The 16,233-nt window shown below is 43.0% G+C and overlaps 1 protein-coding gene and 1 long non-coding RNA gene across 12 annotated transcripts in view; one reads left to right on the top strand and one right to left on the bottom strand.

The window, feature by feature from the left end:
- Positions 1-1,319: 1,319 nt before the first annotated feature.
- On the bottom strand, positions 1,320-11,351 carry LOC122899220. Its single transcript, XR_006383098.1, has 3 exons — positions 11,187-11,351; positions 2,456-2,615; positions 1,320-1,583 (listed from the first exon to the last, which is right to left on the bottom strand). It is a non-coding gene; the product is annotated as an uncharacterized LOC122899220 (long non-coding RNA).
- A 999-nt stretch (positions 11,352-12,350) lies between these two features.
- EPB41L2 (erythrocyte membrane protein band 4.1 like 2) overlaps positions 12,351-16,233 on the top strand; it is a 213,463-nt gene continuing 209,580 nt past the window's right edge. For all 11 annotated transcript variants that reach the window (XR_006384594.1, XR_006384595.1, XM_044248921.1 and 8 more), the window contains exon 1: positions 12,351-12,433. The gene's annotated coding sequence lies outside the window, so the exon portion shown is untranslated. The remainder of the gene's footprint in view (positions 12,434-16,233) is intronic.

Consider the following 16,233-nt stretch of genomic DNA (forward strand, 5'->3'; position numbering starts at 1 on the left):
AATATTTTATATTTTTATTAATATAATATTAAAATATTGTGAAATATTTTATAAAAAATAAAAATAGAAACCCATAACTAAACCTTTCCAGATAGCTTCATTAGTGTATGATTTATACACTAAGGAAAAATAACTCCAACCTTACATAAACTTCCAGAAAATAGAAAATGAGTATAAACTTTCCAGCTTGTTCTATAAGGCCAACATAATCTTGATATCAAAACCTGATAAGGACACTATCAAAAAGGATTGGGAGGGAGACAAACAATAAGAGATTCTTAATCTCAAAAAACAAACTGAGGGTTGGGGGGTTGGGGGAGTAGGGATAGGGTGGTTGGGTTATGAACTTTGGGGAGGGTATGTGCTATGGTGAGTGCTGTGAAACGAGTAAGCCTGACGATTCACCGACCTGTACCCCTAGGGCAAATAATGCATTATATGTTAATTTTTTAAAAAGGTAATATTATAGTCCATTTATTCTTATGAATGAAAATGGAAAAAAAACCTAAATACAATCCTGGCAAATCAAATATAGCAGTAGGTATAAATATAACACATCACAATGAAGTTGAATTTATTATAGGAGTGCAAAGTTGGTTTAACATTCTAAAATCAATTCACCTCATAACCAGATAAAGGAAATAAGTCATATATGATTATACTAATTATATTCAACACCTATTCTTTATTTAAAAAAAGAGAAAGTAGGGATACCTGGGTGGCTCAGTCTGTTAAAGGTCCAGCTCTTGATGTCGGCTCAGGTCATGATATCAGGGTGGTGAGATCGAGCCCCTTGCTAGCTCTGGGCTGGGTGGGCTTGGAGCCTGCTTAGGATTCTTTCTCACTCTCTCTCCCATTGCCCCTCCTCCTCCATTAATGCACTTGCGTGTGCGCATGTGCACACACATACACGCACTCTCTCTCTCTCTCTCTCCCTCTCTCTAAAAAAAAAAAATTAAAAATAAATAAAAAGATAAACTCTTGGCAATTTAGAATAGAAAAGGTTATTGTTACCTTGATGAGGGACATTTACCAAAAAAGCCTATCATAACCATCAAACAATGGTTATGTTTGTATATGTTTTCATATACATGAAATCTCTTCGAAATGAGGAAGGCACAATATGATCACTTCTGCCTGTAGCCCGGTGATCCTACCTATCCTACTAAGGCAAGGAATAAAACAATAAAAGGATTGAGAAGAGAGGAATTAAACTATTAAACTATTTTCTTAAACTATTTGTTTAAGAAAACAAAGCATAATGGTGTATATTTTAGTAACTTATTTCTACATAAGAAATTATACCAAACTTAGCCGCTTAAAGCAATAAGCTTTATTATCTCACATGTTCTACGGACCAGGAACTGAGGCGTGGCTTTGCTGGTTGATTTTGGTGTAAGGTATTGGTTTGCAGTCATCCAAAGGCTCTCCTGGGAGTCTGAGAGCAGCCACTTCCACGAGTGCCTTCAGTTTTTTGCTGGCTGCTGGCAGGAAGCCTCACCCAGTTCTTACCACGTGGATCTTTCCATAGAGCTGCCTGGTGGTCTTCAAGGTCTGGCAGCTTGCTTCCCAGAACAAATGCTCTAAAAGAGGACAAAATAGAAACCACAAAGCCTTTTCTAACTTTGCCTTGGATGTCACACTCACACTTGTCACACTTGGATGTCATTTCTACATTTTATTTTGTGAAAAGCAGGTTACCAAGTACTGTCCATACTCAATGGAGGGAAATTAGGCTCTCCCAAAGAGAGATGTCTCAAGAGAATTTATGGGAAGATCTTTTTTTTTTTTTTTTTTTTTAAGATTTTATGTTTTATTTATGTGACAGAGAGAGATACAGCAAGAGAGGGAACACAAGCAGGGGGAGTGGGAGGGGGAGAAGCAGGCCTCCCACCAAGCAGGGAGCCCTATGCGGTGCCCGATCCCAGGATCCTGGGATAATGACTCGAGCCAAAGACAGACACCCAACAACTGAGCCACCCAAACGCCCCATGGGAAGATCTTAAAACAACTCCAGTGTACATAGAAAATCCAAAAGGATTTACAGTAAAACAGTTAGAATTAAAAACCAAGTTTATTAAGATCAGTAGATATAAGAAAACATACAAAAACCGTTTATATTTCTATTCAACAATAAAAAATAGTTAGAAAATGAAATATTTAAGATGATGCCATTTATAACAGCATGAAAAAAAAATCAGACACCTAGGAATAAATCTAACTAAAGTGATGTGAGGGTTCTACATGGAAAACCGTTAAACATTATTTAGAGAAATTTTAGATTTCCATCGAACTGAATGTATAAAATTAAATCATTGTATTTTTTTCCTAAATACTCTCCAATTAAAGATCATCAGTTGCAAAATAAATTGTATCTTGCTGAGAGTTTAAGAAACTTTTGTGTGAGAGAAACAAATCCCAATTTTCTTTCTTCATCCTAAAATATTTAACTCACCACTATGCCAACCAGTCAGTATCACGAAGTGTCCAAATATCCCAAAGTTTTGTTGCTCCTGCCACTGTTATGTCTGGACACAATCAGCTTTCTATTTCCTTGGTCTGTTGCCTTGCTTTGCTCAAAATCTTTCCTTATCTTCTCTTCTTTCACTATATTTCTGCAGGTTAGACATTTAAAAAACATAGTTATAAAAATCAACAAACAGGTAAATTCAAGACTATACAAATAAACTGGTTTTTAAAAATGCAAATTTCCAAATATAAAAAAATCAAAGCTGACTAAACACACAGGTCTCTACTCTTCTTCTGACCCTGCCTAAAGGAAACTTCACCTTGAAGTAGCTTTAAGTTGGCCCCGTGATTATGCCTGGAGTAACCTCATTCTTTCAAAGAATATGTTTTCTGGTTTTCTCTACGTATGTTCTAGGCTATTCAAGACAGGACCTAACTTCCCTGCATCTAAAATATCATTGAATAATTCAAACAGAGTCCCTGTGGTATCCATAGTACTTGCAGAGAATGTGGGTCCCAGGACATTCCTTGCATAGGGATGCCGATATGATCAACTGCTCGATCTCACCCCTCACTCCAAACGTGCACCCCCACATTGCGTCTCCAGCCATCCCAAGCCCAGTCAATTAACATGGTTAATTTTACATATATGAACCTGACTGGGCTAAGGATAGACCAGATTATTCTTGGGTGTGTTTGTGAGGATGCTTTAGGAAGAGACCAGCATCTGAATCTATAGATGAGGAAAGAAGGTCTGCCTTCACCACTGTGGGCAGACATCGTCCAGTCCACTGAAGGTCCAAATGGAACAAAAAGCTGATGTTGGGGCAAATTTTATTTGTCTCTTCTTGAGCTGGGACATCAATTTTCTCCTGTCTGTGGACAGGAGAAAAGACCCCCCAAACTAGGAGCTCCCATATGCACATTTCTCTTCCACATCCAGTTTCTTACCCAGTCAATCCATAGTCTGGACAGGACACATGAAGTAATTTGGCATGAAAAATACCATCATATGGCAACATACACAAAAATTTTGAATGCAAATACTCTTTTACCCAATAGCTCCACTTCTAGAAATTAATTTTATATAACTGCACATGTACTTACAGACATATGTAGAAGAAAATTAATTTTATTTTAAGCATTACTTATGGAAGCAAAAAATTTTAACAACATACATGTCCACTGGTAGAGAGACAAGTCAAATACATTATAACCTAACGATTCAGCTATGTTTTAAAAAGATTTTATTTACTTATTTTTAAGGGAGAGAGAGAGAGAGAAAGAGCATGAGAGCGCAAGTGGGAACGAAGAAGGGGCAGAGGGAGACGAAGACTCCCTGCTGAGCGCACAGCCTGACGCAGGAATTGATCTCAGGATCCTGGAATCATGACCTGGGCCCGACTTGAGCCACCCAGTTGCCCAAAAATTCAGCTATTAAAAAGGAATTAGTGAGGTCCCTGGGTGGCTCAGTTGGTTAAGCATCTGCCTTCAGCTCAGGTCATGATCCCAGAGTCCCTGGATCGAGCCCCACATTGGGCTCCCCACTCAGCAGGGAGTCTGCTTCTCCCTCTCCCTCTGCCCTCCTACCCCACTGGAAGGCTCTCTATCACGCATGCGCTCTCTCTCAAATAAATAAATAAAGTCTTAAAAAAAAAAGTGTTACATATTACTACGTTTCTTATTTGTATGCATGTTACAGATGACTTTTACCCTTGGGGAAGTTTTGAGTTCCGTACTATGGATTTTGCTGTCCTTTCCCCTAATACTGACTCACTTTCTGGACAACAATACTAATTTTTTTTTTTTGTGGCACAAGATTTAGACACTACTCTTATTTTCGGGAGTCTATCCTTGTCTGTTAGCCTTTTTCAAAACAGGCTAAAAATTTTTTATATTAAAGTTATAACTGAAACCAACTGAGAAAGCTATTCTCTGAGGTCAGAGTTTCTGGAGATCTGAAGAGCTATCAGTGAGGCATCAGGGAAGCTGTCTGACCGGGTAGATAAGGTTAATCAGGGCTGGTGGTTAATTAGGTTGATAGCCGTCACTGTCAGACTACTCTCACTTCTTAAAGTTTTCTTCTCTGAAAACTCCCGTGTATCCTAGAATTCTGCCCCATGTGTTCCTACTCTGGTTGGTGGAGTGTTCAGTGTTGTCAACTGGGCGAGACAGCTATGACTGGCAGCCCTTAGCTCAAGTGCAGTCAGACTGATTATCAGAGTCTCACCACCATCCACTTTTTAAGGATTCTCCTTAGTCCCGCTCTTTTAGTTGATCTCAGTTTTGGTTTTTCTTTTTTTTTTCTTTTTCTTTTTTTTAGAGAACAGGCATTTTATTTATTTATTTGTTTTTAAGATTTATCCATTTATAGAGAGAGAGAGAGAGAGAGAGAGAGAGAGCACATGCATGGCGAGAGGTAAATGGAGAGGGAGAGAGAGAATCCCAAGCAGATTCCCTGCAGAACATGAGCCCAGCTCAGGGGCTCCATTCCATGACCCCTGAGCTGAAACCAAGAGTCGGATGCTCAACTGATTGAGCCATACAGGTGTCCCGGGAACGGACACTTTAGAATGGTTAGATGCTGGATATAAAAGCACATTAAAGTCAATTTTATTCTCTCACAGAGATTTATGAGACTCTCAGACGAAGAGTGCATTGCTTTTTAGATGTAAAAATTTCACTAAGCCACTATTTACTTAGGAGCCAATAAGTTAAACAGTGATAAGCCAAGCACTAATTTCTTAAAAAAAGATTATATTTATTTATTTGACAGAAAGAGAAAGCAGGAGCAGGAGGAGCTATGGAGAGAGAAAAAGAGGGAGAAGCAGATTCCCCACTGATCAAAGAGCCCCATGCAGGACTCGATCCCAGGACCCTGGGATTATGACCTGAGTCGAAGGCAGACACTTAATTGACTTGAGCCACCCAAGTGCCCCACCACTATCGTTTTAAGGGGTAAAATGAAATGGCTTCCTGTCTACTTAGTTCATGATGTATCACAAAGAAAATATTTGCTCATTTTATTAAGTTTAGATTTAAGTGAATTGAATTATTAGGCTCTGAGGTTTTTACTTAACTAAGACTTGATGGGAAATTTATATTTAATATAACAAATGGATAAGACAGTTAATCCTAAAATGTTCTTAGGATTAAGATGTGCCAAGTTCTGATTGCCTATAGAACAAACTCAAAACTCAAGCTCCTCTTTGAAGCCTTCATGCATTTACTCATGTAGTTCCTCTCAAAAGCCATCTTGCCACTCTCAAATGTCCACGATATCCTTAAATTAGAATTTATCATTCCTTTCTACAAGTTACTAGGATCTGCAATTGGGACTTGAACAGTTCTACCTGTCGTTGAGATTGACTTTAGGATTTTCCCTATTGCACTGTTCTTGTGTTTTGATATCACAGGATGGCTTGAAATACGTTTCCTCTTTTCTCATTCTTTGGATGGTTTGGTTTAGCATTGCTGTAGTTTCAGGATAAGCCAATAGTTATAGAATAAAAAAAAAACAAAACTTAAAATCTTAGTGGCTCAGCACTACAAAGACATATCTCTTACTTATTTCTTGCTCATAGTCCAGTATGGGTTATAAATTGGGATGGGGGAAGACTTTGCTCCTCACAGTCACTCAGGGACCAAGACTTCTTACATTCTAGAAGGTCTATCATCCCCTAGGACCTCAGAGTTCTCTGGGTCTGCTGTACCTGGCAAACGAAGGACGAGAGAGAGTGAAGGATCATGTGGGAGATTTTTAAATACGGGTTATTCCTGGAGACAGTTTACATCAACTCCACCCATATTCCATTGGCCAGAACCCACTCACATGGCCGCATTTAGCTGCAAAGGAGGCTTGAAGATTTGGATAGTTTGGTGCCCCAGAGGAAAAGAAAATATAGTTTGGCGACCATGTAGCCTTGCCTCTGTCATAATCTGTTCTTCTCATCAGTGAGTATCTGTTTTACCACACAAAGAACATACATACACTGACCCTCCCCAGAGGAAACAACCCTAAGTCCCACCTTACCAGGGAATCCAGTTTAATATATAGATCTCTGGGGGGATAGCATGATCTTCTTTTCATAGGTTCCGGCCGCTTACAATTACTTCATCTTTTCTACCAGGTTCAGCCATGCATTTAAAAAAATAGCTTAAAAAATATTGTACCCATCATTTTAAGGTATATGCCCTGAGAATTTCCCATTAAATACTAGATCCATCAAAATATGGGAAGTAGTTTTCCTCATCCATTTTCAATTAGGTTCACACTTTTATTCCTTCAGCAATTTACTGAAGAAGGCCCACACAAGCCACTGTTCTTTTTTTTTTTTTTTAAAGATTTTATTTATTTATTTGACAGAGAGAAATCACAAGTAGATGGAGAGGCAGGCAGAGAGAGAGAGAGGGAAGCAGGCTCCCTGCCGAGCAGAGAGCCCGATGCGGGACTCGATCCCAGGACCCTGAGATCATGACCTGAGCCGAAGGCAGCAACTTAACCCACTGAGCCACCCAGGCGCCCCCAAGCCACTGTTCTTGAATTAAATCCGACAGTGCACAAAGCAGACATAGTCCCTGCCTTCATAAAGCATAGGGTCCAGTAGTTCTTTGTTATCATTTTCCGGGTATCTGTTCCTTCCCAGTGACTGCCCTCTCCAGGTGGATATTCCTATGGAGATGGTGGGGTCACAGGAGCAAGAGGGATAGGAAGCCATCACATAACCTCAACATCCCTATTTTTCTAAGTGTTTTCTAATAAGTAGAATATATTCATGTGCCCCAGGGAACCACAAAATCCAACCTGAAGGACAGTATCTTGCTAAAACCAAACTTCTACTATACATTTGTTTTGAATAAATTAAGGACCTCTAGGTTGGTCCATTTTCCAAGTAGAGGAATTTATTTACTCAGAAACTGTGATATTCCGTTTCTAATCCTGCTGTCTCCACTATTTCCAGGGACTGTTTTACAAACTAGCCAATCAGGTCTGGGCTATGTAGCTATCCCAGGCCAAGCCCATATCATCCAGAAGGTTGCTCTTCTGACATTTTTCTTCTGACGTTTTCATTCAACACTCTCTTCTGCCGTTGTAGCTGTTGATGGGTTTTTACCACTACTTGTGGAGGCTGCTTAAAATTATGCTCTACAGGCAAGATTCCTTACAGTGAGCCCAGAGTATTGGGCCATATCCAGTGTGGCAGCTATCTTGGTAAACATTTCACCACAGGAGCCATGTTTTTCTAGTCTTGTTTTAGAGTCTGCCCTCAAGCAATCTGACTTTGCCCATCCAGCAAAGTCCAATGATGTTGCTTCAAGGTCATTTTGCCTCCCTAATCCCCATATCTAAGTAAGTGGGTACTGGAAGTACAGGATTCCTCTTTCACTTGACCAAGCAAACCCTCCCTCTAGTCTTTGTCTTAGGAGACAGTGCAGATCTGTTGACCATAAGACTGAGGGATGAATCACACGCCAGTCCATTTTAATTGAACTTTGATGTCTGTCTCAGACATTTCCCATAGTAGGACATCTGCCTGCTTCCCGCAAAATGGGGATCCATGCTCATAAGGTTCATTCCACTGATTTCTCCTTTCCTTATGCTCTAGGTTTATGTCTGTAAACAGGTCTGTAACTTTTATTTCTGGCCTCTCAGCCCCTTCCCACTGAAGTACAGGCACACATGGAAGGCTCTATAACCCTTCTTTACTTGTTACTGAGAATCAAAGTAAAATAAAAACTTTTATAAACTTGCTTTGTGTCATTGCCTAAATTGAGTTGGTATAAAATGGAACTCAATGATGCATTGATATAAAAAAAACAAACACCGTTTCGGGGCAGCTGGGTGGCTCAGTAGGGTAGTCTGCTTCTCCCTCCCCTCTTCCTCTGCCTGCAGTTCCCCCTGCTTGTGCTCGCTCTTTCTGTCAAATAAATAACATCTCATACACACACACACACACACACATATCCATTGTTTTATCCTTGTATTTCATTTATATTCTAAGTAAAATGACAGTTATCTAACAGAGAAATGTTCGTTTTAGATAGTGAGAACAACTGAAGGCACAGATAGAAACCAGAATTTCTGATTCCTTTTATCGGCTTTATTATCTATCCGACTGAACTTCACTATAGCAGAGATATTGTATTACTCATTTTTGTATGTCCAGAGCATGGCATGAGGCCTGGTACATAACGACACTCAAATTGTTGAGCTGAAATAATACATCTTTGTTATACTCTTTCCAAATGTAGCTTTTGGGGGGATTTTTTTTTATTGGGTCCTATTCTGTTTCTGCTTTCAGTTCTAGGGAGAAATTGACCATGAAATCCCATGGAGAGCAACTGTGGAGATTCTCCTCCAGCTTAAGGGAATCAGCATGCCCAGGCCTCTTTCTCTGTCATTGAGACAAATGAAGCAGGGGTATGTATGTGGCACAACTCCAAATACAACTGAGTGAATACCTCAGTTTGGCAGCCTTGAGAAACTTATATACTTGTTGTTGGCAATAGTTGGGAGCGGTCTTTCAAAAGGAGATCACCACTACTCAGTGTGACGTAGATAAAAAAAGGGGATTTGTGTGACTTCTGAGGAAAATCCTGTGGAAAATTTTACTGCTGATGGAAAGGAGAAGGGTTGCTTGAGGGCAGACTCTAATACAAGATTAGAAAAACATGGCTCCTGTGGTGAAATGTTTACCAACATGGCTGCCATTAAGTCTTCTCATCCCTGTACACTCCTATCAAGTGGTGAAGTCTATGCTACCTCTCTTTGAATTCAGGCTGGCTCTCTGATTTGCTTTGACCAAAAGAATGCAGCATAGATGTTGCTTCTGGGCCTAGGTCTTAAAAACCTTGTAAGCTTTTGTTTTTATCCTCTCAGAAGCCAGGTGCCATGTAACGAAGCCTGGCCTATCCTGCTAAGAGGTCACATGGAGAGAGAGCTGTAAAAGGACAGCTTCTGTAGAGGAGAAATTAGGCTCCTCAGTTGACAGGCAGCACCAACTGCCAGACATGTGAGTGAAGCCACACTGGATCCTTCATCCACAGTTAATCCTCCCAACTGACACTACACAGAGCAGAGATGAACCATCTCCTTGAGCCCTGCTTCAATGTCCAAAGAATCACAGCAATAAAATGGTTGTCATTAATTTCGGGAGTCATGCAGCCACAGATATCTGAAATAGCTCCAAGGATTGGCCAGGTGATACAGTGATTCCTACTGACATCTACAAAGTGTCTTTACTGCTTATGGCAGTGGAACTGGGGATGCATGCCTTTCTGAGATTGCCTCCATCAGACAGACAGAACATGAGAGTGCATTGTCAGGTCTCGCTGCCTGTGGACCCTGTCAGGGAAGGGCAGGTTCTCAGTTCAGAGCCATTCCAGTACTTCTACCTGGTTGGGCTTGGCACCCAGAGGCACAAAGATAAAAGAATGAATCACCAGTATAGTGGGATCAAGATTTCTTAGGAGCATGCTTGTGTGAATGAGTTGGTAAGGAAGGGCTTAAAGAGATCCTGGGTAAACTTCTAGTTATATTGCGAGACTGGCTTTGCTTGCAGATGGTGTCTAAGATTGAGACTGTGATGCTAAATTCGGATGTGGTGACTCTCAGGTCTGGTATCCGGATTCCTGTGCTATTCTTTGTGTCAGTCACTTCCCTGTTACTCTAGTCTGTGTAATGGGAAGATGCAGCCTTGCTTTGATCAATTCGTTTTCCTGGAGATTAATATTCTGGCTTGAACTATAGCCTCATGGTCCTGCCCTGTGTTGCTTGCCTGCATCTCCGAATATCACCTGTTTAGGACTTTGTCCTGCCTGTCTGTCCAAACTTCGTTTCTCTCCCTGTTAAGACCTCCCTTCTTGCCTGGAATACCACCTGTTGTTTGCTGACATCTGTATTGTACCATGTTCCATTTGTTTTCTTCCCTTCCTTATAGCTTCCGGAATTTGATTTTTCTACCTTTAGTTCCTTCCAGGTCATCACAGAATCTGCTCCATTCCACTGAAATGTTTTAAGGCTGTATCCAAAACACAAAGTCTAATTCTTCCACACAGTAGCCTTTAGATATTTGATAACAACCTTCCCATGACCTTTGATCATCTCTTTAGCCTAAATCTTTGCTGGCCCCCACGTTATCAAGGCTATGCATCAATGGATATAATTTCTTTTCTCAATCTCCCTCTTAAAAGGTAGTTTACTGAAGTGATTCCCATGCTTCAGCAGAGGACACAGGAGGGGTATCATTTCCTATTCTAAGGGTATTATATTTTATCAATTATAACTATATTTATGTTATTATTTTGCACGAGCAGTTTTAAAGGGTTCCATCAGGTCTAGACCAGGGGTTTATGGGCTCTAGAGCTTATATAACTTCAAGGACTCTCTTTAAAAAAAAAAAAATTACAATTATACAGTTATTTTCAGGCCTGTGAAAATGAGGGATCCTGAAGCTTCAGTTTTGCTAGTTTCATTGTAAATCTGCCTCAATGTTTCTAATGGGATCATCTCATAAAATTCCTGGCTTCTTTTCATCAGAGCTGCTATCTTCTCAGGTTTCCTCTCCCTCCATATTAGTGCCCATATTAGATTAAATCCAACGTGGGTACGTAGCACATGCAGGATTAAGTAGGTTCACCTACATCAGGAACTTAGAAAAACCTCTAGTGCATAAAGCATGCAATAGCTATTACCTATTATTATTTTTATTGCTTACTTGAAAGCCCTTAGCGAATAGTTTCTCTTCCCATCTTCATTTTCTCTTCGATGTTTCAGAGATGATACTTGCTCTGCCTTTTCCACAAAGTTATTGAGAGGATCAAATGATAACAAATGTGAGGGGGCTTTGTCAACTGAAAAGCACCATGCACACGGAGGGTATTGTCACCGAGGTTCCATTCGATGTTGTTCACTTTAGAAAAGGTTATGTTTAGCCAAGAAAAGAAGGCTTTGGCTGAAGTAGAGTCACTAACGTCCGGGTTAAAGGAGGGAGGAAGCAAAGAACAAGAGGTGCATGGGTAACACACGCCCAAGGCAAGGAACTGCACATCCCTTTCGAGATGCCAACGTTCAGAAAAGATGCAATAAGTAGAATCTGAGAAAAAGTGGTAGAATTATATACAAGCAAAGCACCGGGAGGTATCACGGGCACGCGCGCGCGTGTGCGTGTGTGTGGTGTGCGCACCCGCACGCACGTGTGCGCCTGTGCCTCAACCTAGGTCCGCAGCCTCTTCAGGCTTGTCCAGCTCTGCAATCAAAGCTCCCAGACCGCGGCCTGGAAAAATCCTGCTCCGGCTTCGGGTTCAGCTAACAAGTCCCTCCACTGTGGGGTTTCCCCAATCCCTCCAGCCCCTCCCACAGGAAGAATAAATGGTTCCTTTTCAGTGTCCTCGCTGTGAAAGCACTTCACTTCTTCCAGTCTCGACTGAGGAGGACCTATTTTTCCTATTTCCCTGTTTCCAGGGTCTAGCCTTGTATCCGCTACGGAATAGGTTTGCTCAGTAAAGAAGTAGTCAGTAAAGCACTTGGAAGAAATCACTTCGAAAAGTTGGCAAAAAGGACTTAAGGGTGGGATGAGCGGGTTAAAAAAAAGCCTGGCGCCCTGACACAAGCGGTCATTAACCAGGGCAGCTCTGATCGCCAGACGCATCTTTCCAGCTCTGGGTACCCGGCGATCGCGGCGGCCAATCCCGCGGGAAGGCCCGCCCCGGGGGCGTGGCCTGGGAGGGGGGGCGTGGTGCGGCCCGCGGGGGTTTCCGCGCTGGGGGCGCGTCCGGCGGGGGCGCAGGAGGGGCTTCCGCCGCGAGGGGGCGGGGCTGGAGCGCCGAGTCCTCTGACGGCCCCAGCCAGGGAATTTCAATTTGAAACCCAGCGGAGGGAGGAGGCGGGTGCGGCGGCCGGGCGGCTGGGGCTGGAGCGGGACCAGTCCCCGCGGCGAGCGAGCCCCTGGAGGTGCAGTGCAGGGTAAGGAGGTTCGCGGGGCTGCGGAATGGCGGGCCCGGGCCGGGGGAGCCCGGACTGGTCGGCCAGTCCCTGCTGAGTTGCAGGAGCGGCTGGGATTTTTCCTCTGGCTGCAGCTGGGAAGCTGATCCCTGGCAGGAAGCGGTGGCGGGACGGTCCCACCGTGGGGGAGGGCGACCGGCTACGGGATTTTCTGCGGCTCCCTCTCTCCTCTTCTCCCCATCTCTACCGGACCCCATTCCCGCCCCGAGGTCCGGGTCCTGTTCCTCCAGGCAGGATTCCTGCTTCCCCGCTCCACTGCGGTTCCCCCCATCTCCCCATCTCCCTTCCCGGGAGTCGGGGCCACGTCTGGTCTGAGCCAAGAGAGGTCGGGGCTTGGTGAGGACGGCGCCGGCCCCGCCGACGTGCCGTGGACTCAGGGTCGCGCGTCCGGGGCCCCGCGGAGAGGCTGGAGGAGGAATCCGGCTCCATCCCGGGCACGGGCCGCGGCGCGCGAGCCGATCCCAGCGTGGAGCACAACGCCGGCACTCCGGGGAGGCGCCGGCGGGGTTCTTCGGGGGATGGTTTGGAGAGAGGAAACGCGGGCTAGGACGCCGCTCCTCTCAGGGCCGGCCGCACGCGTGGGCTCTGCAGGGAGCTGGGCCAGGGGGGCGCGCCGACCCCACGCGCCGCGCCGAGCCGTCCCGGCCGGCGTCCGTCCGCGCGCGCCGCCGTCGACGTCCCAGAGGACGTCTGCGGCCGGGGCCGCTGCGGGGAGCGATGCATTCTTGCGCTCTGGTCCCTCCAACTCCGACGCTCAGGCGGTCTCTGCACTGATGGCTCCTTTGCCTCCGCTGGGGCTGGGGGCAGAGGGTCGGGAGCAGTTTTAGGTGGGGGTAGGGGAGAGACAAGGAGGAGAACGGACCCAACTAGACGCTGCCACCCCCACCGCCCCCAGCAGTCGGGTTGTCTGCGGGGGCGACGTCGGTCCTCGCACTTCCCAAAATCGCTCACCTCTTCCGAGGTCAGGGTTTTTTGGTGAGATTAGAAGAGCTCTCGCCTACTGTCTGTTTTTTTTCGGGGAGGGTCTCTTGAGGGGCCCTTCCTACTAATTTAGGGTGCTTTAAACTGAATTCTCCATCACGATAACCGCTGCACCTTTTAAGAGGGAGGGAAGGTGGAACCTGGAGTTGTGGGGAGATTATATATATAAATTTGTTTTGAATCACATCTTTTCCTTGGTTTCCTGAACTTCTTGCCTCCAAAATGTTGTCTTTGGGGTATCATGCCAGGAGTCTTGTTCTTCTTGCTCTTATGTAAGCTTTATTTATTTATTTTTTTAAATGATTCTTACAGTTTTTTCTTTATTCGTCCATATTTTCCACTCCCCCCCCTTTTTTTTCTTCTCACCGGAATGCATTATTTCTATATTCTCTAACTATAATACGGTAGGAGAATTAGCAGTTTAGTTTTCTATCACATTTCAGTTTGGGTTTAATACTTGAGGGAAACTGAGTCAATTTCTTAGCCACAGGATCTGGGATGTAGGATTCTCAGGGTTTGGATAGGTTTTACTGGGACACCAATAGCACTTAATGCTGTTGAGTTTCCGTTTGCAGCCTCATTGCTGTGAGAAATCACTGGATTTCTCAGTCACCAATGGGGTTGCGTTGCAACGCAATCTTGGATTATGATAGGGGCCAACCGACTACCATCCATCAGGCTGACACAATTTTTAAAGAGCTAAGCTGTGTCACCTGTTAGAATGGGAGTGATCAGTTTGGGAACCACCGTCAAACTGCCGATATCTACTCTTTGGAGGTTATTGGAAAACTGTACAAGTGGTAATGACTTGGAACAATGGCGTGGATTTAGGGCTCATTTAATCCTATCCTGTCTTCCTCACTTCTTGGGCAGAATTCCCACTGAAGTCAGTAGTGGTCTTGTGTGCAGAAGGACTGCTGAGAACAAGAGACTGCTCATTTAGAGTATCGGGAGGGACAGTTTCTTTCCTTTTAAAACACCCTTCTTTAAGAAAGACCTAGTCATAACAGTTCTTTAATCTTTTACCTCCAGTCCAAGTAGTTAGAGTACTGTGTGCAAAGACCTTCCAGAGAAAATGGGTGGGTGACTTGAGCCCCCAGCTTCAGATTCTAGATATCTTGAATTGGATGGGGATTGCTTAAAATGATTAAAAGTGATAATTTAACAAAGTTAAAATTTTAATGAAGTTATTTCTAACTTCTGTAAAAAATTTAAGGTGTTATGGAATATTTTCAACTGGGTATGTATTATTAACTTGGGCATGTATGCAACTGGGGATGTATGTTAAAATCAGAAACTTAATTCCAAATAGAAGCAAATTTGCAGATTTAGGGGATGAATCGGAAGGTAGGCCCACCAAAAAAATAACTGCAAATGTATAACAAGGACATTCAGAGAGCTCTTACTGTATTTGGAGAGGTAGCTTTTTGTACAGTTAACATACATACAGGCGTTAGTGACTCTCTGGGCCCATCATTATTAGATTTGTGAGCGCTCAATGCTTTCCAGTTTCACTTGGCGCTTTCCAGTTTAGCTTTGTGCTGGTCTGAATTGGTGAACTTGCTAGGTACTTTGCCTCTTAACGTAACGTTCCTGTGGTTTACCCTTTCCAAATTACCAGTTCTAAAGAATCAAGTTTAAAAGACCTATCCAGTCACCAGATTGTAAAAATAGATTTTTACAAATCATAACCATGTCCATGTGTACTACCCAACCATTTGCTTTCAACTAAAAATACTTGCAAAGATGACAAAGCAGTCCTCAACCAAAATATTTATTGGTAAAATTACTCTGTAATTAGTAATATTGTATAGTTATGTTTAACCTCAGGTTTTGCTCTGAATCACCACTCTCATATTACTGTGGCTAGAGAACTACAAGAGTTTTTATCTTTGCCATTTTATTTGGGAATATGGGGTTTATATTTTTATATAGGAGAATGCTAAATATTTTTAAAGATTTCACTTTCTTTCTGTTTCCTCAGGAAAGTATGGGCCTTTGTCCTTGTTTTTTAACCGAAGTAGTCTTTTTGAAAACCATGTGTCGCCTTTTTGGAAGAGTATGCCTTGCTAATATTTTTAATAAGACACTGTAGTAGTTTATAGGGATCGATACTGCTGAGAGTCAAATTTTGTATTTCTAAAATCTGTTTTACTCGGAGAAAACAAAGGAAATGTGCCTACCTCCCCCACCCCACCTTTATTTAGAAACATTTCCAGTGGCCTTGTTTGCTTTTTCAGATTCAGAATTACTGTACCTAACCACTGGGTACCCTTACAGATTTAAAAGCTGTAAGTAAATGTTTATGCTGGCTTCAGTAGTCTAGCAAATACTAGCCAAACCCTAATTTACTGCCCTTTTATAGAATCTTGGAATCTCAGGGCTGGACCTTTAGGAGTCAGCAAATCCAGTCTCAGCCCTTGTCCTCTTCACCCCAACACACATTTCCAGACTCTTTGGAAGGCTTGAGTTAGTAGAAGATATGTATATGAATCACCCACAGATTCCAGACAGAGCATCCTTTGGGAATGCCATATTTTGGCACAAACCAGCAACTCAATATTCATAAGATATCTATCATTCATCTGGGCAGTGCCCCAAACTAAAATCCAAAATGGAGTTGTGGCTGGTATCATTAGCTATAGGGGAATGGCCTCCAAGTATAAATACTATGGTTTTGTGTAAGTTGGGGCTAAGCCAAAAAGGAAAGAGAGAATTCCTCTCTAATAGCTAGAAATAACTGATAGTGATAATGAGTGCTTTTTAAAGCTTTTCTGTAA

This window comes from Neovison vison, chromosome 1, assembly GCF_020171115.1.
Source record: "Neovison vison isolate M4711 chromosome 1, ASM_NN_V1, whole genome shotgun sequence".
NCBI lineage: Eukaryota > Metazoa > Chordata > Mammalia > Carnivora > Mustelidae > Neogale > Neogale vison.